A 25,185-nucleotide genomic window follows, 5' to 3' on the forward strand; every position below is an offset into this window, starting at 1 on the left:
GCTTGCACATTTGTGCACACTCTTATATTTATTGGCCATCCTCCGTATAGAAGAAAACTGCAGGCGCAAGTTTGCAGTAATTATGGCAAAGACAGTGTGATATGATAGAAGTCCAGGGTGCCACGGGAGCACACAGCAGGGGTCCCCCATCCGGAGGGTCAGGAAGACTCCCAGGAGAACGCCCACCCCCTGCCACCCCCTGCTCTGTCTGCCCCACATCACCGAAACTGGCGTGTCAAGGGCCGTGACGGCCATCTGCCATGGTCCATTCTCAGTCTTTGACTCAAGCTCTCAGCAGCACTTTTTTCAGCTTACTCTGGGGCTGTCATTCCTTTTCTGTTGTGTTCTCTGTATCTCACTGCCACTTTTTCTCAGTTCCTTTTGCTGGTTTCTCTTCAACACCCCAATTTTTAAATATTTGAGGGTCGAAGACTTAGTCCCTGGACCACTTCTCTTTTCTCCTCACGCTTCATCAGCAACCTCCTTCTGTCCCGTGGCCTTAGTGGGCTGACGATGCTGAGATTCATACCTTTAGCCATGGTCTCCCACTTTGAGCTCCAGCTTCATTTTTGACATCTCCGCTTGGCTATTGGCACATGGTTCCAACTTAATACGTCCCAAATTGAACTCCTGGCTTCCATCACCCACCCAAATTTCATTTCTGCTCCAATCTCCCCATCTCAGAGGATGGAAACTCCACCCTACCAATGGCTCAGGCCAAAAGCCTTGGCATTATCCTTGACTTTTCTCTTTCTCCCATGCCCTGCATTCAAAGCATTGGCAAATCCTGTCACGATACTTCAGAATATATCCAGAGTCTGACCACTTCTCATTGCCCCTCCATAGCACGGTAGACAAAGCCCCAATCATCTCTCACCTCACCTAGATTACCTTCCTGAGCTTGTGTCCCTACTTCTGTCCTTGTCCCCTAGTCTCCTCATGGCAGCCAGAGGGAAAAAACCCTGTTATGTCACCCCTCTACATGGTTCCCTCCAATGGTTCCCATGTCATTTAGAGTGAAAGCTCATGTCCATATATGGCCTATCCCAATGGAAAGTAAAATATACATGTCTTTTGAAACTAGAGTGGTGGACAGATACACATATTCATGAAAATTGAAAGTTGAAAATTATGAGAAATATTAGAAGATAAGATGCAGGGGTATTATATGAGTGTATCCCTGGGACATCCAAGCTTTCTTGAGGAACTGAGTAGTGTGTGTCTCACTGGGACTGGTGTGGACAATTCTCTCTTGTGAGTGGCGAGGCCAGCTCAGGGCACCTGTTGTCCCTTTTAGCCACAGGGGCTGGTGCTGGAATCCCACTCTTTTGTCCAGCTTAGGCCTCTGCACAGGGAGATGAGGCCCTGGCCAGGAGACTCACTGATCACTGTGGTCTCCTTTGGAGCTGCCCCTGTAGTGCCCTGTGAGTGCTCCATTCTCTCAACCCCTCCTGAGGCCTCTGAGAGAAGGTAATTCTTAAGATTCTAGATCTGGATAGAACCTAGATGGTTTTAGACATGTTCTAGACTGCCACACTGGGACACCTGGAGCCAGTCTTCACTGCATGCCTAACCCCGAGGAGACACGTTCTTCTTTCTAAAGCAGAGTCTGCCATCACAAAAGAGGTTTGCGGCTCCTCTCTCTCCTCCCTCGCAGAAGGCAATATTCTAGCCTATGGGAGGCAAGGCAGGGAAGTTGTCTGACTGCCTTCCTTGAATCTATCCTCTTACTTCCCTGGCCTCCTGGGTTGTTTGTTACCACATCTGGTTTGCACGGCCAGTCATGCCTGGAGTTCCAGCGTGTAGCTGTCTGTATGCCAGCACCCTCTCAGCTGGAAGGGACCCCAGCTGTTCCACCTCAACCCTTTAATCTTCCTACAGTTAGCACATTACCTGGGGGATTTATGCAATTTTCCTTACTGGAAGCTTCAGAAGGAATTATGATGCAGGAGGAAGAGGGACTCTGGGCTTGGGTTTCCATGGGTGCTCTAGCAGGTTCCTTGTTGATATTCCCTTCAGCATGAGCAGCAGACCAGCTGGCTGCTTCCACAGGCAGACCCGATAAAGGAAGCCATCTGCCAAGACAGTCTCTGGCTCCTGTTAGGGCTGGCACAGTCAAGCCCAGGTTGAGAGGACAGGTGGGAGCCTGGTGCTTGGTGTCAGGTCCATTTCAGGCAGAGGGGCCTTCAGTTTCCTCCTTTTTCACGCAGGTACCAACAGAATTGTGCAAGAGCTGTACCAGCTGCTCTCCTTCTTGCCCTTCAGGAGGGCTCCCTAGGGGCTCCCCCACCTCAATTCATCCATCTCCCTTTTACAGGGAGGAGGGTTGGCACCCTCTCTTGCCACGTTTATAATTTCATTGCTGAGCAGGGGGCTTATCCCTTTCTTGATTGTCTTGCACCAAGTATGCATCGAAAAACCTTTCCCTGCCTTTAATAATGCTGTCATCATCATTTTGACTTTATTGGAAGCCTCAGATGATTTGGGAGGGCAGCATTCCTGTGACTCCTACACCTAGTTTTTTTTATTTAAATAATTGAGGAAGTAGAAGTGTTTTTTGTCACATGAGTGAATTGTATCATGTTGAAGTTGGAGCTTTCAGTGTACCCATCACCAGAACAGTGTACATTGTACCCAATAGGTAGATTTTTATCCCTCCCTCCCCTCCCTCCTCACACGTCTTAGTTTTCAATGTCCACTACACCTTATGATTGTGTACATCACTTCTTTTAGCTCCCACTTATGAGAACATGTGATATCTGTTTTTCCATTCCCGAGATACTTCACTTAGGATAATGGTCTCCAATTCCATCCAAGTTGTTGCCAAAGACATTTCATTCCTTTTTTATGACTGAGTAGTATTCCATGGTGTATATACATATATAGCATATTTTGTTTATCTAATCAATTGATGAGCACTTAGGTTGGTTCCATAACTTTGCAATTCTGAAATGTGCTGCAATAAACATCTCAGTGCAAGTGGTTTTTTTTTTTTTTTTTTGGTAAAGTGATCTCTTTTCCTTTGGGTAGATACCCAGTAGTGGAATTGCTGGATTAAATACTAGGTCTACTTTTAGGTCTTTAAGGAATCTCCATACATCTTTCCATAGTGGTTGTACTAGTTTACATTCCCACCAACAATGTATGAGCATTCCCTTTTAATCACATTTGTGCCAACATCTATTGTTTTTTGATTTTTTTAAATAATGGCCATTCTGACAGGGGTCAGATGGTATCTAATTGTGGTTTTAATTTCATTTCCCTGATAATTAGTGATATTGAGCATTTTTTCACATTTGTTGGCCATTTGTCTACTTTTGAAAAAAATAGACATGAAATGTTCATGTCTTTTGCCCACTTTTTGATGGGGTTGTTTTTTCTTGTTGATTTGTTTGAGTTCTTTTAGATTCTGGATATTAGCCCTTTGTTGGACATATAGTTTGTGGATATTTTCTCCCATTCTGTAGGTTGTCTGTTTGCTCTGTTGATAATTTTCTTTACTGTGTAGAAATTTTTTAGTTGAATTAAGTTCCATTTATTTATTTTTGTTGTTGCTGTATTTGCTTTTGGGTTCTTACTCATAAATTCTTTGCCTACACCAATGTCTAGAAGTGTTTTTCCTGCATTTTCTTCTAGGATTTTTATGGTTTCCAGGTCTTACATTTAAGTCTTTAATTCATCTTTAGTTAATTTTTGTATATGGTGAGAGATAGGGATCCAGTTTCATTCTCCTGCATGTGACTACTCAGTTTTCCCATTTATTGGAATGGGGCATCCTTTCTGCAGTGTAGGTTTTTGTCTACTTTGTTGAAAATCAGTTGGCTGTAACTATATGGCTTTATTTCTGGGTTCGCTATTTTATCCCATTGTTCTATGTGTCTACCTTTATACCAGTAGCATGGTGTCTTGGTTACTCTAGCCTTATAGTATAATTTGAAGTCAGGTAATGTAATGCCTCCAGATTTGTTCTTTTTACTTAGGATTGCTTTGGCTATTTAGGCTCCTTTTTGGTTCCATGGGAAGTTTAGGATTATTCTTTCTAGGTCCGTGAAAACTGCTGTTGGTGTTTTGAGGGGGATGGTGTTGAATCTGTAAATCACTTTGGGCAGTATGGACATTTCAATAATGTTGATTCTTCCAATCCATGAGCATGGGATGTTTTTCCATTTGTTTGTGTCATCTACAATTTCTTTCAGCAGTGTTTTGTAGTTCTCCGTGTAGAGATCTTTCCCCTCCTTGGTTAAGTATTAATATATTAGTAGGTATCTTATTTTCTTTGTAGCTATTATAAATGGTATTGAGTTCCTGACATGACTGTCAGCTTGACTGTTATTAGTATATAGAGATACTACTGATTCATGTACGTTGATTTTGTAACTTGAGACTTCGCTAAATTTACTTATCAGTTTTAGGAATCTTTTGGTGGAATCTTTAGGGGTTTCTAGATATAAGATCATATCATCAGCAAACAGGGATAGTTTGACCTCTTCCTTCCTGATTTGGATGCCCTTTGTTTCTTTCTCTTGCCTGATTGCTCTGGCTAGGACTTCCAGTAGAGTATTGAATAGAAGTGGCGACAGTGGACATTTTTGTCTTGTTCCAGTTCTTAGGGGAACTTTCATGTTCAACTTTTCAACTTTTTCAACTGTTTTCAACTTTTCCCCATTCAATATGATGTTTACTATGAATTTGTCATATATGCCTTTTATTATTTTGAGATATGTCCCTTCCGTGCCTAGTTTGTTGAGGGTTTTTATCATGAAGGGTGCTGGATTTTATCTAATGCTTTTTCTGCATTTGTTGAGATGATCACATGGTTTTGTTTTTAATTCTGTTTATGTGGTAAATCATTTTTATTGATTTGCATATGTTGAATCATCCTTGCATCCCTGTAATGAAACTTGCCTGATTATGATGAATTTTCTTTTTGATGCGCTGTTGGATTCAGTTTGCTAGTATTTTTTTGAGGATTTTTTGCATCTATTTTCATGAGGGATATGAGTCTGTAGTTTTCTTTTTTCGTTGTGTCCTTTCCTGGTTTTGGTGAGAGGGTGATACTGGCTTAGTAGAATGAGTTGGTGACAATTCCCTCCTTATTGATGTTATGGGACAGTTTCAACAGGATAGGGACCCATTCTTTGTACTACACACAGTCCCTACCCTGTCACTGGCACCAGGTTCTTGCCATCTGAGAGGCCCCGGTGGAAGCTGTAGGAGATCACGGTGGGGAAGGCAGGGGTGGAAGAGGCTTCTGTGTGACTTGCCTCAATGTGGCTGAGGGGTGAGGGGGATAGGTGTGTCAGGGCCTAGGGTATCCCTATCCCACAACAGGGTGCCCTTTGCCCTCAGACCAAACAAACCCATCACAGTGTCCCAGCTGATATAGATAGAGGGGGCAACTGGTGTGTGAAACAAGAGTGACAACATCAGAGTGGAGGGACCAGAAACTGGGAGAGATGGAAAGGAACATGATAGGAGACATAGATGACAACAAGACTGGGAGGGTGTCAGACTTGGAGCTGTTTGGGATCCAAGGAAGGGGGAAGAATCAGGATGACACAGCCACAGAAGGCAGGGCAGATTTCCTGGAGAATATGTGTATTGTTTTATCTTATTTATTTATTTTTTTGAGACAGAGTCTCACTCTGTTGCCCAGGCTAGAGTTCCATGGCATTAGCTTAGCTCACAGCAACCTCAAGCTCCTGAGCTCAAGCAATCCTTCTGCCTCAGCCTCCCGAGTAGCTGGGGCTACAGACATGTGCCACCATGTCCTGCTAATTTTTTCTATATATTTTTAGATGGCAAATTAATTTCTTTCTATTTTTAGTAGAGACGGGGTCTTGCTCTTGCACAGGCTGTTTTCAAACTCCTGATCTTGAGCAATCCTCCCACCTCGGCCTCCCAGAGTGCTAGGATTACAGGTGTTGAGCCACCGCGCCCAGCCAAGGATCTAGTTTATCTTTAACTGTTACATCATATTACACATTATGAGTCTACCATGTTGTTTTAATCAATTCTTTGCCGATGGCTATTTAGATGGTTTCCAGTGTTTCACTAATACAAAAAAGGCTGCAATGAATATCCACATGTGTCTTCATGCACTTATATGAGCATTTCCAAAGGATAATTTGGTAGAAGGGGAACTCTATAGAGCATAATGTTTTTAAGTAACATTTCTTTTTACAAAAGTAATTTACCTTTTCACTTAAAACATTATCATGAACATGATTCTATATCAATAAACAAACTTCCAGATATGGACTCTGAACCTTATTTTAGTGCAGGGGAAGGTAATGTCACCTAGTTACAGTTATGTCCCCAACCAGTGCACCTGACACCAAGTGGATGCCCAACAATCGTTACTGTCAAAGAAGATTATCTGTCTGATCTTAAGGGTCTCCCCAGCTGTAAAGGTCAAGAAGGCCACCAGAGTGGTCTCAGCCAGAAGTGCACAGGAGTGATGGGGAAGGAAGGGGACAGAAGGGAGGCCAGAGGTCAGAGAAACAGAACTGGCTAGGACATCCCAACCAGCAAGTCTGTCTTGCTCCTGGTGTGTTGACACATGTAAAGAGTAATAAGTACACTATCCTCCTAGGCCAGGGGGTATAGCTCAGGGGTAGAGCATTTGACTGCAGATCAAGAGGTCCCTGGTTCAAATCCAGGTGCCCCCTACTTTAGCTCATTTTTAACCACTGAAGTGGTTCCTACAGCATCACAGAAGTGCAGACTCAATAACCCTCAGCTGATTTCTATGAACATTAAGTTGAAGTTTGGAAGGCAAAGACCCCTGCCTTCTCCAGCCCTCTAGGTTCCACTGAGTTCCAGCCCTTTTCAGGGTTGTTTAGAATCTCCCCAGACAGATTCATGTGCTCCCTAAGAGAGAGAGCTGGGTTAATTCTCCATCTCCTGCTGTATTCTCCACAGCACCCCGCTTGGTTATAACAGGAGTAGTTGAACCAGCAGGGGCATTATATGCCCCTCCAATAGGGTAGTGCTTAGATTTCTGAGCTCAGCACACCAGAAATCTTGGCTTTGTGTCTCCAGGTTCTGGAGTTCCTACCTGGGGCTGCTGCAAACTCACACCTTGCTCCACCCTGACCGGAAGCTCTGTAGACTTAGAGCAAGGAGTGAGATGGTGAAAGGAGTCACCTGGGGTTTCCCAGGGGACTGACCTGACACTGCAGGCTTCTTTTCTCTCTTTCCTCTTAGCAGACAGATTTAGAATCATAGGCTCCTGCAAGGGAAAGGAAGCTGGAATCACATTTCAAAATTAGTAAATAAAAATAAGTAGAGGTAAGGGGCATCTGGATTGAAAGCTTTTGACCTGTCCTTAAAAGCTCATCTCGTTATGGTCTAATGAAGACCTTGTAATCCTCTACCTATGCCCAGCACCCCTGATGCCCAGCAGTCCAAAGCTGAGGACATCAGCATAAAGCCATGGATGTTTCCATGGAACACCTCTGGATAAACCTGAAGCCTGGTTCACCAGCTAGGCTGCCCATCACAGCTTCTGGTGTGTGCAGTGGTGACAGCAGGGGAGTGTGCTTGAAAATAAAGGTTCACAGGCTCCACCATGGACCCTCTGAATCAGAATACTTGAGAGTGGGGCCAGGGGACTATTTTTAACAAGCTCCTCAGATTATCCCAATGGAAATTCAGAATTGGGAACCACCAATTTAGCTTGGTACCCTGTGTTATAGGCTTGAAAAGAGGTTATAATTAAGAGACATGCCCAAGCACACACCTGATTAATGACAGGGTTGGGACTGAGTCTCACATGGCTGGTCTTGGGCCCTTTCTACTAACCCAACCCAGGCAAGACCCAGTCTGGCCCACTGCCTGCGTTTGCCCCCACACTCCCGTACTAAGCCTCAATAGACCAGATGAGACAGGCCTCTCCAGGAAACGCCCCAAGTGCCTCCAGTCTAGTACTAAAAGGAAACACACACACACACACACACACACACACACACACACACACACACACACACACACACACAGGCAAACTTTGCACCACAGACCTCTTGACCTGCAGGCAAATGCTCTTTCCCTAAGCCAGAAGCCTACTTCAAACAAGTTCCCTAATGGATGCCATTTAAGACTGTGACTCCTTTCGAGAGGGACCCTCCAGTCACCTGTAGCAGTTCCTGTTTATTCCTGGTCAGGCCTCATGTCCTGGCTGACTCACCTCGTGCAAGCTAACCCTTGTCTGGCCATGAGCACCCTGTTCCACTGACCTCTCATCCGAGTGCCCAGAGCCTCCTCTGCCCTGCCTGGTATATTCTCTTTCTTCTGTCCCTTGCTGAGTGCACAAGCTCTGAACTCACTTCTTCTTGCTGGAATGACCCTCCTCCCCTCCTCCCCCTCGTTCATCTCCTCCCCAGACCCATTTATTTCAAAACCTCCCCACTGTCTCCACCCTGCCCTCACCCTTTAGTCCACCGGCTGGATTTTGCTCTCCTTTCCATCTCCCACCTCTTCCTCTTCTTTGGACCTCCTGGGCTGAGCTCAGGGGAGGCTGAAGCCACCATCCTCTGGAGTAGTGCCCACTACCTCGAAGGCCTGGCCTCAGCAGGTCAGCACACCTGAAAGATCAGGGATTGGGCACAAATCAGCCTGGTTAGGGGTTCAGTGCCCAGGCTCAGAGGGGCTTCCAAACTGGGATGGGAAACCCCTCCCACTGCTGGTGGAGCTAGGGCCCAGGCACAGCAGACCACACGTAAACTGCACCTTTCCCTCCACTAGGCACATCCGCAGGGAGACATAGTGTAAAAGGCCATGGAGATTCCAAAGCTGTGGCACAGGGGGTCTGATGGGTCGAAAAGCCCCTCGATGTTTTCAGTTATTACAATGAGTGGGCAGCTTCAGCATTTGGTGGGTGAGGGCCATGGGTGCTGGACATTTGGTAAGAAGTTTTATCAGCCAGAACAAGAAAGGCTGCTTTAGCTGCCATGAATATTTAGTGGCATTTTTGGAGTCTGGATGTTTGTCTTAATTTCTTCACATCCTCTCATAAGTCCCCTTTATGATTCTTGGAGCACTGTTCTTTCCTAACAAATGCCCCAACTTTCACTCACAAGACCAGGGAAGCTATGAATTTAACTGACTTTAGCAACTGCAGGATCAAATTTTGCCTCTGGTTTTCTGCTATGTCATGCAGGTGCCTTAGAAAAGGTGATCTTGGTACAGTCATAGGAAGCCCCATGACCCCTTCTATGCACCGCATGAAGGCTGGGCCTTAAACCTAATAATTTTCCATGCGTTAGACTCAGCCCCCTCACCTGCAGCTTCTCCTGCTGTCTTAGGGTAGCAGTAACTAGGTCTCTTGCACCCATGGGCACCCATTTAAGCTGACCACAGATAGCAGCTTACGTTGCATGTCTGCTACTGTGAGCCATGGTCTGCTAGATTACCATCCAGGAAGGAATGGATGGATTTTTATTGACTTTAATACAACTAGGTCTGGCAATTAATTCCAGAATGTCCCTATCCATACACCCCAATTTCTCTGAGGATCTCTTGCTTGCAAATCACTCCTGGTACCAATTTCTGTATGAGTTACAGACACAGGTACAAAACCAGAACCTGACTTTGTCTAAATGTCAGGAGCTCACAGCACTGAAAGAAAGGTGGGAACCAGGCTCAAGGAAGCCCAGGGGGCCAGAATCACAGGAAGGTCAAGGCAGAGAGCATGCTGGCCAGAGGCCACTGCATCCCCCAGCTCTGCTGCTGGTTCAGAGCTCTGTGCCTCCTACCCCAGATGAAGTTTAATCAGTCCCCTGCCCTGTGGGTTGCTCAGTCCACACTCAATGTCTGAGCTGGGTCCTCACCATCAGCAGTTGGGGTACAAGTATTTGGTACATTTGTCTGATGCAGGAGCTTGCAGAGCTGTGCTTTTCAACAAGAGACACATTATTTTGGGCTCTTAAAACAGAGGGAGAAGGTTCAGTGCTAGGCAGTCATATAATAATACAAACATCCACCTCAAGCCACAAGAGAGAGAGACCGGATCATCCCAAGAGTGTTAAGTGCAGAGCCCATCTGGGCACCTGAAGGAACTTGCCCACCTCTTCTCTCCTCCCTCCTCATAGGAGGTTTCAGTGCTGGGGGAACAACAACTGGCTCAAGGGACAAAAGCACAAAAGCCAGGGGGCACCTGGATTTGAACCAGGGACCTCTTGATCTGCAGTCAAATGCTCTACCCCTGAGCTATACCCCCTGTGGTGTGGCTTTGGCTTGGCACTGTTAACCACTGTGGCCCTGCCCACAGACTCCAGGGAGCCGTAATTTCCATTTGCTCCCAGTCTGCCCCTGGCACCTGGCAGATACAGCTCGCTGCAAACTGTCCCTTTTCTGGCCATGAGCTGACCCTCCCCTGTGCTTTGTGTGAACCGTAGAAGTCTCCTCTGCCCTGACTTGACTTTTCCCTCCCTTAGTCCTGGGAACTGATAAATTCATCAAAGTGTCAGGTTACAAAATCAATGTACACAAATCAGTAGCATTCCTACACACCCAGTAGCATTCCTACACACGGTTAACAGTCAAACTGAGAGTCAAATTGAAGACCCAATACCATTCACAATTGTTACAAAGAATATAAAATACCTAGGAATATACTTAACTAAGGAAGTAAAAGATCTCTACAAGGAGAACTACAAGGAGACTCTGAAAAAAGAAACTGTAGATGACACAAACAAATGAAAAAATATATCATGCTAACTGATTAGTAGAATCAACATTGTTAAAATGTCCACTCTACCCAAAGTGATTTACAGATTCAATGCAATCCCCATCAAAGTACTAATGTCATATTTCACAGATTTAGAAAAAATAATTCTACCATGTTTCCCCGAAAATAAGACAGAGTCTTATATTTATTTTTCCTCAAGAAGACACCCTAGGGCTTATTTTCAGGGGATGTGTTATTTTCTCCTCAAAGCCTCAGCTTGCAGCATAGGATGGCCGGGACCTGACAGGGGGAGCCAATCTTATAGGTGGGGCTGCCTGCACTTTTCCAGTCACCTCTGGGATAGTAGCTGTCACAATGGGGCAGATGAGAAGGGGTGATGGTCTTCTTTACCGATCCGCGACGAAATGCATGGGTTGTGCAGATACGCTGTGTAGCCACGCCCATCACTAGGTCTTATTTTCGGGGTAGAGCTTATATTACACAAATGGTTAGAAATCCTGCTAGGGTTTATTTTATGGGTGGTTCTTATTTTCGGGGAAACACAGTATGCTTCATTTGGAACCAGAAAAGAGCCCAAATAGCCAAAGCAATCTTAAGCAAAAAAAAAAAAAAAAAAAAACAAATCTGGAGGCATCATATTACCAGACTTCAAACTATACTACAAGGCTATAGTAACCCAAACAGCATGGTGCTGGTAAAATATATATATATATATACATATATATATTTATATATATATATTTTTATGTATATATATATTTTTTTTCCATGGCCTATCTCTCTCTCTATATATACATATATAGAGAGAGAGATAGGCCATGGAACAGAACAGAAAATTCAGATATAAAACCATCCACATACAGCCAACTGATCTTTGACAAAGCAGACAACAATATACACTGGGGAAAAGAAGCCCTATTCAATAAATGGTGCTGGGAAAATTGGATAGCCACATGTAGAATATTGAAGCAGGATCCATATTTCTCACCACTCACAAAAAATAACTCAAGATGGATAAAATATTTAAAAGATAAGGCATGAAACCATAAGAATTCTTTTGGAAAAACTCTTCTAGATATCAGCCTAGGCAAAGAATTTATGAAGAAGACCCCAATGGAAATAACAGCAACAAAAATAAATAAATGGGACTTGATTAAATTAAAAGCTTCTGTACAGCTAAGGAAATAATCAACAGAGCAGGAACTAAGTTCAACTTTGAGTGCCCTGCATTTATTTTATCTGGCAATCCTAATCTGGGATAATTAATAATCTTATTCTGATTCCCATAACACTATGATATGGTTGCTCTTAAACTGTTCCCTGAAATGCTATTGTTGGACTCTTATTAATCCTGCCAAGAATCTAAATTTCTAACAACTTTTAAAATAATTTGGATGCATAATCAGGTTTAAGAAACAATGCTTAGTCTCTTCTCCATAGACGAGGCTGACTGATCCCATTGCTAACTGTCCCTCTTCTGGACATAATCCCATCTTCCCCTTCCCCAAAGACTCCTTCCTTGGGCTCCCTGAAGCCTTATCCACCACTCTCTTGCAGGCTCCTCAACTCCCAGCTGAAGTCACCAGCTTATAAAGGCACAGCCTGTAGCTGGTATAAAAATTCCCTACTTTCTTCTGCTTCTTCTCATGCTGTGCCTACTCTGTCCACTCCCAGGACTTTTTATCTCCCCTACAGCCTCTTGTGTGCACTGCTACATGGGCCACAGGCTGTCTCTCACATCTCCTGATGCCTGATCTTCTTCCTTGTTGCCATGGCCTCTCCTTGGCTTTGACAGGATCCTCCAGAAGCCAGGCTGACATCAGGGAGGCATCAGACCAGGACGTGGCTCCCCCACCTACTATCCCCCAGGGTTCAATATCAGTAGGTTAACATAAGTACAAGTGCAACGAGGTACAATAATTCCACCTGGCTCTTAATTCCAGGTGATTGGCACTAAGTTAAATGGTTTTCCACTTCATGACACGGACCAGAGTATTCCATTTTCCCCAGTGATGAGGTGCAAATGCCTTCAAACCCAACTAAGTTGCCTAACCAATTCCTAATTCCCACACTTGAGAGTCTAGATCCTAAAATCACTTTAGGAAACAAATACTGTATCATTCAGGCTCAATATTAGGAAAAGGAACTACTGCAGGAATTGTTTTTTTTTACTTTTTTTTTATTTCAGCATATTATGGGGGTACAGATTTTAAGGTTTCAATAAATGCCCTTTTCCCCCACCCCCCACAAGTCTGAGTTTCCAGCATGACCATCCCCCAGATGGTGCACATCTCACTCATTATGTATGTATAAACACACCCCCTCCCCCCTCCCACGTGCCCAATACCCTATTACTGTAGTACCTATGTGTCCACTTAGGTGCTGCTCAGTTAATACCAGTTTGTTGGTGAATATATGTGGTGCTTGTTTTTCCATTCTTGGGATACTTCACTTAGTAGTATGGGTTCCAGTTCTAACCAGGAAAATATAAGATGTGCTATGTCACCATTGTTTCTTAGAGCTGAATAGTACTCCATGGTATACATATACCACATTTTATTAATCCATTCTTGGATTGATGGGCACTTGGGCTGTTTCCACAGCCTTGCAATTATGAATTGTGCTGCTATAAACATTCGAGTGCAGGTGTCTTTTTTGTAGAGTGTCATTGGATATTTTGGGTAGATGCCTAGCAATGGGATTGCTGGATCAAATGGTAGATTCACTTGTATCGCTTTAAGGTATCTCCATTGCTTTCCACAGAGGTTGAACTAGTTTGCAGTCCCACCAGCAGTGTAGGAGTGTTCCTCTCTCTCCGCATCCATGCCAGCATTTATTGTTTGGAGACTTTTTGATAAAGGCCATTCTCACTGGAGTTAAGTGATATCTCATTGTGGTTTTGATTTGCATTTCCCTGATAATTAGAGATGTTGAGCATTTTTTCATATGTTTGTTGGCCATTCTTCTGTCTTCTTTAGAAAAGTTTCTGTTCAAGTCCTTTGCCCACTTTTTAATAGGGTTATTTGATTTTTTTCTTGCTGATTTTCATGAGTTCTAAGTATATTCTAGTTATCAGCCCCTTATTGGATGCGTAGGATGCAAAAATTTTCTCCCATTCTGTAGGTTGTCTGTTTACTTTCATGACTATTTCTTTGGCTGTGCAGAAGCTTTGTAGTTTGATCATGTCCCATTTATTTATTTTTGTTGCTGCTGTGATTGCCTTTGGGGACTTCTTCATAAACTCTTTGCCTAGGCTGATGTCTAGGAGAGTGTTTCCAACATTTTCCTCTAGAATTCTAATAGTTTCATACCTTAGGTTTAAGTCTGTTATCCAGCGTGAGTTGATTTTTGTGAGAGGTGAAAGGTGTAGGTCCTGCTTTAGCCTTCTACAGGTGGCTATCCAGTTTTCCCAGCACCATTTATTGAAAAGGGATTCTTTTCCCCAGCGTATATTTTTGTCTGCTTTGTCAAAGATTAGATGGCTATATGAGGATGGTTTTATATCAGGATTCTCAGATCTGTTCCACTAGTCAATATTTCTGTTTTTGTGCCAATACCAGTTTGATTTAATTACTACAGATTTGTAGTACAGTTTGATATCTGGCATATTAATGCCTCTGATTTTGTTTTTGTTGCCTAGAATTGCTTTTGATATTCGGGGTCTTCTTTGGTTCCATACGAAGAGTAAAATTAGTTTTTCTATATCTGTGAAGAATGCTGATGGGATTTTAATAGGTATTGCATTGAATCTGTAGATCAGTTTGGGTAGTATAGACATTTTGATGATATTGAGTCTGCCGATCCATGAGCATGGTATGGATTTCTATCTGTTTACGTCCTCTGCTATTTCCTTCCTCAGTGTTTCATAGTTCTCCCTGTAGAGGTCTTTTACATCCTTGGTTAAGTATATTCCTAGGTACTTTAATTTCTTTGCTGCTATTGTGAAGGGAATTGAGTCTTTCATTTGGTTCTCAATTAGATTGTTGTTGGCGTATATGAATGCCTCTGATTTCTGTGTATTGATTTTGTATCCTGAGACTTTACTAAATTCATTTATCAGTTCCAGGAGTTTCTTGGTTGAATCTTTGGGGTTTTCTAGATATAATATCATATCATCAGCAAACAGTGAAAGTTTGATTTTTTTCTGCCCCTATTTGGATACCTTTAATTCCATTTTCCTGTCTGATTGCTGTAGCCAGGACTTCCAGCACTATGTTGAATAGAAGTGGAGATAGTGGGCAGCCTTGTCTGGTTCCAGTTCTAAGTGGGAATGCTTTCAATTTTTCCCCATTCAGTATGATGTTGGCTATGGGTCTGTCATATATGGCTTGTATCATTTTTAGGTATGTCCCTTCTATGCCTATTTTCTTAAGTGTTCGTATCATGAAAGGGTGTTGAATTTTGTCAAAAGCTTTTCCTGCATCTATTGAAAGAATCATGTGGTCTTTGCTTTTGCTTCTGTTTATGTGGTGAATTGCATTCATAGGTTTACGTATGTTGAACCATCCCTGCATCCCTGGGATGAAGCCCACTTGGTCGTGATGGATTATTTTTTTAATAAGCATCTGGATTCGGTTAGCTAAGATTTTGTTGAAAATTTTTGCATCTATATTCATTAGGGATATTGGTCTGTAGTTTTCTTTTTTTGTTGCATCCTTTCCTGGTTTTGGTATCACAGCAATATTCACTTCATAAAAGGTGTCGGGAGGTTTCCATTCTTCTCGATGTTGTGGAATAGTTTCTGCAAGATAGGTACTAGTTCTTCTTTGTAAGTGTGGTAAAATTTGGGTGTGAAACCATTTGGACCGGGACTTTTCTTTTTAGGGAGATTTTTAATTGCTGTTTCTATTTCAGCTCTTGAGATTGGTCTGTTCGGGAAATCTATTTCTTCCTGGTTGAGCCTAGGGAGGCTCTGTGTTTCTAGAAATTTGTCCATTTCCTCCACATTTTCCAATTTGTGTGAATAAAGATTTTTGTAGTACTCATAAATTATATCTTGTTATCTCTTTGGGATCAGTTGTGATATCTCCTTTTTTGTTCCTGATGGAGCTTTTTAGAGATTTCTCTTTTCTGCTTTTCGTTAGCTTAGCCAATGGTGTGTCAATTTTGTTTATTTTTTCAAAGAACCAACTTTTTGTTTTATTAATCTCCTGTATAGCTTCCCTGTTTTCAATTTCGTTTAGTTCTGATTTGATCTTGTTGATTTCACTTCTTCTGCTGGGTTTGGGGTTGATCTGTTCTTCTTTTTCCAGTTCTTTGAGTCATTTCGTAAGATTGTCTATTTGTGATTTTTTTGACTTTTGGTTATAGGCATTTATGGAGATAAACTTTCCTCTCAGAACTGCTTTAGCTGTGTCCCAGAGGAGTTGATAACTTGTCTCTCCGTTGTCATTTTGTTCATAGAAATTTTTTATTTCTATCTTGATTTCTGCATTTATGAAGTAATCATTTAGTAGGAGGTTGTTTAATTTCCACATTTTTGTGTAGAAATGTGAGTTTCTGTTTGGGTTGATTTCTATTTTTATTCCACTGTGATCTGAGAAGGTACATGGTATGATTTCTATTTTTTTTAATTTCTTGAGATTTACTTTGTGTCCTAGGATATGGTCAATCTTAGAGAATGTCCCGTGAGCTGATGGGAAGAATGTATATTCAGTGGATTTGGAGTAGAATGTCCTGTAAATGTCAGTCAGACCCAATTGTTCTAGAGTTTTGTTTAAGTCCATTATTTCTTTGTTAATTTTCTGTTTGGAGGATCTGTCTTGTGCCATCAGTGGGGTGTTGAAATCTCCGGTGATTATGGAGTTGCTATTAATCCATTTGCTTAGATCCAGTAAGGTTTGCTTTATGAAACTGGGTGCCCCTAAGTTGGGTGCATATATATTTAAAATTGTTATCTCTTCTTGTTGAACTGTGCCCTTCACCATTATATAACGACCCTCTTTGTCTTTCACTACTTTGGTTGGTTTAAAAACTAAATCATCTGAAATTAGAACTGCCATGCCAGCCTTCTTTTGGCTTCCACTTGCCTGGAATACTGATCTCCACCCTTTTACTTTTAGTCTATATGCATCCTTGCAGGTTAGATGTGTTTCCTGAAGATAGCATATACTTGGCCTGTATTTTCTTATCCATTCAGCCAGCCTATGTCTCTTGAGTGGAGAGTTTAAGCCATTCACATTTATTGAGAGAACTGATAGGTAAGGTAGATTACTACTGTTCATTCTGTTGGGTTGGATGTTGTTGCTTTGATTTCTCTCTTGAGCCATTGTATTATCTGGCCTTTAATTTTTGAGTTTTGGTTGTTTTTATATTCGTGAGTTTTTATTATGGTGTTCTGTGTGTAACACTGTTTTGAGTACTTCTTGTAGGGCTGGTCTTGTCTTGGTGAATTCTCTGAGACTTTGCTTGTCTGGGAATGTCTTTATTTCTCCTTCATATATGAAGCTTAGTTTTGCAGGGAATAAGATTCTAGGCTGGGCATTGTTTTGTTTCAGAAGAGTGAGAATGGGGCCTTAGTCTCTCCTTGCTTGTAAAGTCTCATTAGAGAAATCTGCTGTTATTCGAATTGGCTTTCCCTTGTATGTCACTTGCTTCTTTCATCTTACAGCTCTTAGAAGGGCCTCTTTAGTTGATATTTTGGCCAGCCTGATGACTGCATGTTGTGACGTCTCCTGTTTGCATTGAATCTCCCAGGGGTCCTTTGAGCTTCCTGAACTTGTATATCGAGATTTTGAACAAGGCCTGGGAAATTTTCCTCTATTATATCTTCAAATAGCTTGTCCAACCCTTGAGTTTTTTCTTCTTCCCCTCTGGTAACCCTATGACCCTCACATTAGGTTTCTTCACATAATCCCACATCTCTTGTAGGCTTTGCTCTTTTCTGTTGTTTCTCTGCTCTATCTCTGTGACTGTTTTATTTAGTTGGAGGGTGTTATCTTCAATCTCTGAGATTCTTTCTTCTATTTGATCTACCCTGTTCTTGAGACTTTCCACTGTATTTTGTAGTTCCCTGAATTGATTCTTCATATCCAGGAGTTCGGTTAAACTTTTCTTCATTGTGTCTATTTCTTTAGTGAACTTTTGTTCTAGGTCCTGGAGACTTTTTGTGGTTTCTTTGTGTTGGTTATTGAGTTGTTCTTGCAGGTCGGTGAGTTTTCTTATGATCCACATACGAAATTCCTCTTCAGTCATTTTGGTTGCCTGATTTTGGTTGGTGTCCGTTTCTAGGGGGCTGGTGCTCCTCTTTGGGGGTGTGTTTTCTGTTTGGTTCTTCATGTTTCCTGAGTTCCTTTGCTGATTTCTTCCCATGTTGATCAGTTGTTTCTTTTCTTTATGTTTTTGTTTGGGTATTCACACGCCTTGTTTAGTTTCTGAGCCGTTAGGTGGTGTCTGTGGGTGAGATTTGACCACTCCCTGTATAATGAGTCAGTAGGTGCCGTGAAAAGGTTGTGCAGGCTGTCCTCCCTGTCAGCAGATGGCGCTTGCTTGGAGGAACTGGCTAAGCTGTTGTTTTTGTGTCCTGTTATCAGCTCTTGTTCCTGTAGGGAGGCACTCTAGTGCCTCAGGTTGTCGGTGGGGCCCTGGGACTTCCAGGTGTGTGCTTTTCTCCCCCTCAGTGAGGGCTGGTCTAGGAGAGAGTCTGGACGGAGTTGGGTTGGGTAAGCCTGCCCTCAGGCACCACCAATGCCTGCAGCAGTCAAAGTTCTGTTCTCTGCTTCCAGGAAAAGCTGTCAGGGAGGGGCTGGAATAGCCCTGCTCAGCCAGAGAATCTGCGTGTGGGGGTGGGGCTGTCTGTGACCCGTAGTCTGGAGCAGGCTTCACTTCTTTCCACCTTCCCCAACTCTGCAGCTACTCCTGGGTCTCTGCCAGCAGGCCAGACCACACTCCACCAGGCCTCCCCTGCCTGTGATGCCAGCTGTGAGGTTCCCTGCGCAGGAATGCCACCTGGGCTGAGCGTAAGGCCTCCTTTTGGGAGAAGGGTTGCCCTCTAGGATGCTGATCTACCCCTGAAGGCACACACACCTCAGTAGGCTGTTCACGTATATACCTTTTGTGCCCCAGGCAATGCGAGACCTCGGTGCACGGGATCTGATCTGCAGGTCTGACCTCTGGGTCCCAGAGGTCAAACTGTATCCCCACCAGGGAGAGGAGTGCCGGTCCCAATTCACCGATAGGGAGCCCAATTCAACCACAGGTCTATGTCTCTCCGCCTCAGGGTCTACCCCGTTCTCCTGGGATCACTATGCCAGCAGCACCTGGGAGGGCTGGCGGATAGGGAGCTCACAGTCTGAGTTCCCCTTAGTCAGGTGTAGGTTCCCAAAAGGGAAGGTCCCATTCCCTGGAGGTGCCTCCGGCTAGTGGCTATATTGTCTCTTTGGGCAGCCGCGGGTAGGGTCGGCGGAGGGGAGAATGAGGCAATATGGCGCCTGCCACGCGGCTCGGGTCTGTGCACACAGAGGTGCCCCGAGGGATTTGGGAGCCTGGTGCTGCGTCTGCTACAGGCTTACCTCTCACTGGCGGCTGCTGTCTCTGGGCTGATGTCCGTAGGTCTCTCCACCCGCTGGGGAGCCTACCAGCAGTCCCAGATGCAGGGGAGGGGAAAGGTGACTGATCCACCTGCCCTTTCCGCTGGTCTCCGGGCTGCTCCAGTGGTCTCAGCTTCCAGTTCTCCTCTGCAACCTCCTGCCGTGGAGTCTCCCGTGGTCTCAGGTATCCCTCCTTCTGGCCCTCATCTGCTGTATGCTCGTCTTGCTTCTTTTTTCTAATTTCTGCTAGAATCTGTCTTTTCTGCAGAGACACTCTGTCTGACGGTGTTTCTTGTCCGCCATCTTGATCCAATCTCTACTGCAGGAATTTTAAGAGAATAGTATCCACTGTAAGAAAGTGGGGGCTGGAAAATCTTTGGAAGGGCTGGAGGAAAGACAGAAGTCAGAGGGAGTATTATCAGGCTTCACAGTCACCCCATTGCCACCACAGTTGGAGGCCAGGACACTGTTGTGGCCTTTGCAGCCACCCCAGATCCATGCAACTGGTGCTAAGCAGTAGCTGAGCCTAGTCTGGCTGCTACAAAAACACATCTGTCAAGGCTCTAGCCCCCACTGAAGGAAGCATGACCCCCATCTCCCTTCCACAGTCCAAACCTTGCATAAGTGCTTGTTGTTAGCAGAAGCTAAATTGTATTCAGGACTCAAGAGGCCAGGCAATTTGGAAAACATACTTTCAGCACAGCAGTACTTGGGAGAATACAGAATAGGGTGGAAATGGACACCAAGTGCCAACAGACAATATCTAGCGCAGGCATGCCCTCCGTGCCTGCTCAGGTCAGACCCGGACGTGCCGGCCTACTCGATGATGGAGTGCCGCCAGGCATGTTAACTTATGCTAAGCAGACCAGGTACCAGGCAAAGCAGCAGTCCCAGAACTGTTTGTTGCTCAAAGGATAATAGTCACTTGCCGAAAAGGGAATTCCCTGCATTCATCTACTCAAGCTTACCAGAGGCGTCACACAGCATCTTGATCTGGCACAGCCCCTTGAGACCAGCTGTGTCAGTGGAGCCAGGGGGTAGGGCTGCCTGTGCTGTACCCACCACCAGCTGGAGGGGCCTCTCTTACTCCAGGCCCTGCACTACACCTTCTGGGTGGGAACAGCACACCAAGGCTAGTAAATGAGGTCTCCCAAACCCTTCCTGATGGTGGCAGTAGTTAAATAGGGTGAGTTGCAGGATGTAGTCTTTTCTGGGATATTGTGGGATATTCTAATGTTCCCCCAAAATACTGGACCCAAGAAGTTTCACAGATGCATCAGACCACCAATAATTGAGAAATATGTGGGTATTTCCCTTCCCTTAAATGCATTTAGCATTGCCTTCCTGTGAATTCAGGTTTAAGTCCACCAATGGAGCAAACAGGTTTATCCCAGCTGCTCTAGCTATGATATTTTAAAAAGAACGTTAATTGCGTACACTCATAATAATAAATTCAGACATTTAAAATTATACTCTTACTACTTTATAAAATATTCCAAGAATCCATAACCACACACGTTCTTGAGAAGCTGCCAGTTCACTGGCGGCTGTAGGTCAAGAGAAAGTGAGGGGTAGGGAAACCCATCTCCTCTTGCACTGAAAACCCTTCAATCTGAGTTGATCAGCTTACAGATAGGATGAAATGGCTGGTTTGGGAGATCTGGTGGAGTTGACAATTTGGTATAATTTGAGTTTCCCAAATGCTCTCATAAATCCACACTACAATTTCTGAAGTTCCACTCTTTCCTAATCACTGGTCTATTTTCCGCTCTGAGACTGCGAAAGGCTCTATATTCCACAGACACTAAAGTTTGGCAACTTATCGGATCAGCCTTTGCTGATCCTTTTCAGCTGTTTCACTTATTCAGTGAGAGGTCACCAGAGATTCTCACAGTACAGTCAGAAAAAATCCTGAGTCTCAGCCCATGTGGAACAGACCAGTGTGGCATTTGAGCTTATTATTTGCTTTCTTTAAACTGGTAGGATCAGCCATCTGCCCTGAAACCACTTATAATCTTAGAGTTACAAATTTACTCAACTTTTTCTACTGTTTGATGTGGACTTCCAGATCTCCATCTCCTCAAAATACCGATATTTTCATTATCTTCAAGTCCAATAAGGCTAGATCTTTTGCCTGTTGCCCATTCTTGGTACCAGCCAGGGTCCTTTGATTGAAGAAGAGGCCATGTCAGGTTATGGAAACACAGAAGGCAGTCATTGGCAGGATGGCAAGGAGCTTGTGGCACTGCAGGGAAGCCTGAGGAGCCAGGCTCATAAAATGGGCAGGACCCAAGGGAAGCCAGGCAGCCAAGACCTCAGTCAACCCTGGTTAGGGAGTCACTGCGGTCACCACAATGAATGCTGGCTGCAGCCACTGGCCCCTTGCCATTGCCAGAGCCCTGCTACCTCCAGAATGAATTCCAAACTCACCCCACCTCTATGTACGATTTACTCAACATTCATAGTCTTGTTTGGGGGGATATAATTGCCCCAGCTTTAGGCATAACCAACTGTGCTGGTTAATTTTATGTGTCAGCTTGGCTAGGCTATGGTGCCCAGATGTTTGGCCAAACACCACTGTAGACGTTGCTGTGAAGGTATTTTTTAGATGTTATTAATGTTGAAATCAGTAGACTTTGAGTTAAGCAGATTACCCTCCAAAATGTGGGTGGGCCTCATCCAATCAGTTGAAGGCCTTAAGAGAAAAAGACTGATGTCTCCTGAGAAAGGAATTCTGCCTCCAGACTCTTCAGATTCAAGCTGCAACATCAACTCTTCCCTGTGTCTCCAGCCTGCTGGCCTGTCCTGCAGAAATCGGATGTGCCACCCCAATTGTGTGAGCCAATTCCTTAAAATCGCTCCCTCTGTATAAAACACACACACACACACACACACCCTCTAGTGGTTCCATTTTCTCTGGAGAACCCTGACTAACACATCAACATTCAGGAGGATATATCTGGCCTTGTTGTTTTTCTTACCCAGAGACAGCACCCTATCTTCCATGAATTCCCAAGATGAAATTAGGAGGATTGAGATGCTGGGAAAAGAAGAAAGAAGAAATGTTCACCCCAGGACCTACGAGCACTGACTCAGCCTTGAAGAAACTGGTTTTGTCTGGAGCTGCACATGTCTAGGAAGGCTTTCTAATGAAGACCTGGCCCGCCTCCTCTCTCTCCCCACCTGACATAATGAATCAATGTGGTGAAGAAAAGCTACAAGTAGAACATTGTGTTCAGGGAGTGAAAAGCAAATAGAAAGGGGGCACCTGGATTTGAACCAGGGACCTCTTGATCTGCAGTCAAATGCTCTACCCCTGAGCTATACCCCCATTCCCAACTTAATAACTCAACTAGCACTATTTCACTGTTACAATACCCAGTGTGTGGACAACTATCATTCATTCTCTTGCTAAGCCAATGAGAACCTGTAAAACTACCTCCTTGGACAGCCACCCTCTGGCCAACAACCTACCTTTTCTTCCCACAGGATTGCTCACCTCTTGTTGGATGATTCCTCTACAGCCTATAATTTCGGCTATTTGTTCCTGCTGTGCAAGATCAGCTTTCATCCACCCATCTGCTTTTTGTCCCGTGGGATTATACCTTTTTTTTTATTGCTTTAGTTTTCATCAAGAAAACATTCTTAGTTTTAAAAGTTGTATATTTAAGCAAAATTATTTCCATAAACAAAATAAGGTAAAGTAAAAGAAAATAGATCTAACAGACCTGTAGTTTAGTAGGGAAATTTTTTTTTCTTATAAGTAAAAAATTCTAACCACGTCTCAAATTTTCACAGTCTCAAATCTACTATATGCACTGTTAAATGTGTAGGTTTTTTAAACATAAATATTCTCAGATTAAATCTAGGATGATCATAATTACTAAGGATGTTTAGAATGTATATTGCTCATCGTTTTAAACTACGCAATTTCTTCCTTTACTATTTGTGTGTTACTTAAAAAAAACAAGCTGTAGCTGAAAAGTATAATCCAAAGTATTAAGCACTGACAAGCATACCCTTTTGGTTGTACAGGCCCTTGAACTATGCCATTTCAAATTTTTAAAAATTCAAGATGCTTTGCTGAGATGAGAAATTGAATAATAAAGTTGTCTTTACTGACATATGACTACAAAATATTTTTCAGTGCTGAAGAAAAATAACTTCCAACCTAGAATTCTGAACCCAGGTAAACTAATACTCAAGTGTGAAGGCAAAATAAAGACATTTTCAGATGTACAAAACCTCAGAACAATTATTAGAGCAGAATCTCACTAAATGAACAACTGAAGGAGCGAGAAGGACAGGCACCTATGGGGGACAGTCTGCAGCCTCACTTCTCTCCCCAGCTAGAAGCTCAGACTTGGTACCTGCCTTTGACATCTAACAGACGTCTCAAACTGATGCTCCACAGTATCGCCCACCTAAGCAAATGGCACTGTTCTTCTTAGTGACTCCAACCAAAAACCTGCTGGCCATTGCCAACTCATCTCTTTGACATCAAGTCCAACAGCAGATCCCATGGGCTCAGCTTTCAGGCTGCTCCTGCCCTCCCCCTCCTTCCCCTTCTCCTGGGATCCTGCTCCAAGCCCCCAGCCCCCAGTCTCCAGCCTCCACTCCCCAGACCCAGACCCTGCCCTGCCCTGCCTAAGGAGGTGCACCTTGGTCTCCCCTGTTATCCCTGAGACCCATGCTCAGGAAGGTTTCCCACAGGGCCTCCCTGGCTGCTTTACCCAAAAAGCCCCCATCACTTTTCTGGTGTGCTGAGCTCAGAAATCTAAGCACTACCCTATTGGAGGGGCATATAATGCCCCTGCTGGTTCAACTATGCCTGTTACAGCCAAGTGGGATGCTGTGGAGAATACAGCAGGAGATGGAGAACTAACCCAGCCCTCTCTCTTAGGGAGCACATGGATCTGTCTGGGGAGATTCTAAACAACCCTGAAAAGGGCTGGAGCTCAGTGGAACCTAGAGGGCTGGAGAAGGCAGGGGTCTTTCTTTGCCTTCCAAACTTCAACTTAATGTCCATAGAAATCAGCTGAGGGTTATTGAGTCTGCACTTCTGTGATGCTGTGGGAACCACTTCAGTGGTTAAAAATGAGCTAAAGTAGGGGGCACCTGGATTTGAACCAGGGACCTCTTGATCTGCAGTCAAATGCTCTACCCCTGAGCTATACCCCCTGGCCTAGGAAGATAGTGTACTTATTACTCTTTACATGTGTCAACACACCAGGAGCAAGACAGACTTGCTGGTTGGGATGTCCTAGCCAGTTCTATTTCTCTGACCTCTGGCCTCCCTTCTGTCCTCTTCTTTCCCCATCACTCCTGTGCGCATCTAGCTGAGGCCACTGTGGTGGCCTTCTTGACCTTTACAGCTGGGGAGACCCTTAAGATCAGACAGATAATCTTCTTTGACAATAATGATTGTTGGGCATCCACTTGGTGTCAGGTGCACTGGTGGGGGACATAACTGTAACTAGGTGACATTACCTTCCCCTGCACTAAAATAAGGTTCAGAGTCCATATCTGGAAGTTTGTTTAATGATATAGAATCATGTTCATGATAATGTTTTAAGTGAAAAGGTAAATTGCTTTTGTAAAAAGAAATGTTACTTAAAAACATTATACTCTATAGAGTTCCCCTTCTACCAAATTATCCTTTGGAAATGCTCATATAAGTGCATGAAGACACATGTGGATATTCATTGCAGCCTTTTTTGTATTAGCGAAACATTGGAAACCATCTAAATATTCATTGACAAGGAATTAATTAAAACTGAAGAAGCCGTCCCTGGGTCAGATTGGCTGAGACCCAAAGTCAGCAGAACGGGAGCTCACTGCTTTTTCCCACAATTAGCAGGACGGGACTTGTTGACCAGATGTGAGAACTGTTCCCCAAGACAAATGGCCATGAACATGCGGTTTTGCGTGCATGCCAAGGCGTCTTGGTATCCGCAAACGGTATCA

General features: G+C 43.9%; 4 non-coding genes across 4 annotated transcripts; 1 reads left to right on the top strand and 3 right to left on the bottom strand.

The window, feature by feature from the left end:
- Positions 1–6,599: 6,599 nt before the first annotated feature.
- On the top strand, positions 6,600–6,671 carry TRNAC-GCA (transfer RNA cysteine (anticodon GCA)). The gene has a single exon. It is a non-coding gene; the product is annotated as a tRNA-Cys (tRNA).
- A 3,476-nt stretch (positions 6,672–10,147) lies between these two features.
- On the bottom strand, positions 10,148–10,219 carry TRNAC-GCA (transfer RNA cysteine (anticodon GCA)). The gene has a single exon. It is a non-coding gene; the product is annotated as a tRNA-Cys (tRNA).
- A 12,258-nt stretch (positions 10,220–22,477) lies between these two features.
- TRNAC-GCA (transfer RNA cysteine (anticodon GCA)) lies at positions 22,478–22,549 on the bottom strand. Its single transcript has one exon. It is a non-coding gene; the product is annotated as a tRNA-Cys (tRNA).
- A 1,778-nt stretch (positions 22,550–24,327) lies between these two features.
- Positions 24,328–24,399, bottom strand: TRNAC-GCA (transfer RNA cysteine (anticodon GCA)). Its single transcript has one exon. It is a non-coding gene; the product is annotated as a tRNA-Cys (tRNA).
- Positions 24,400–25,185: the final 786 nt, after the last annotated feature.

Source organism: Microcebus murinus, chromosome 9, assembly GCF_040939455.1.
Source record: "Microcebus murinus isolate Inina chromosome 9, M.murinus_Inina_mat1.0, whole genome shotgun sequence".
In the NCBI taxonomy this organism is placed as follows: domain Eukaryota; kingdom Metazoa; phylum Chordata; class Mammalia; order Primates; family Cheirogaleidae; genus Microcebus; species Microcebus murinus.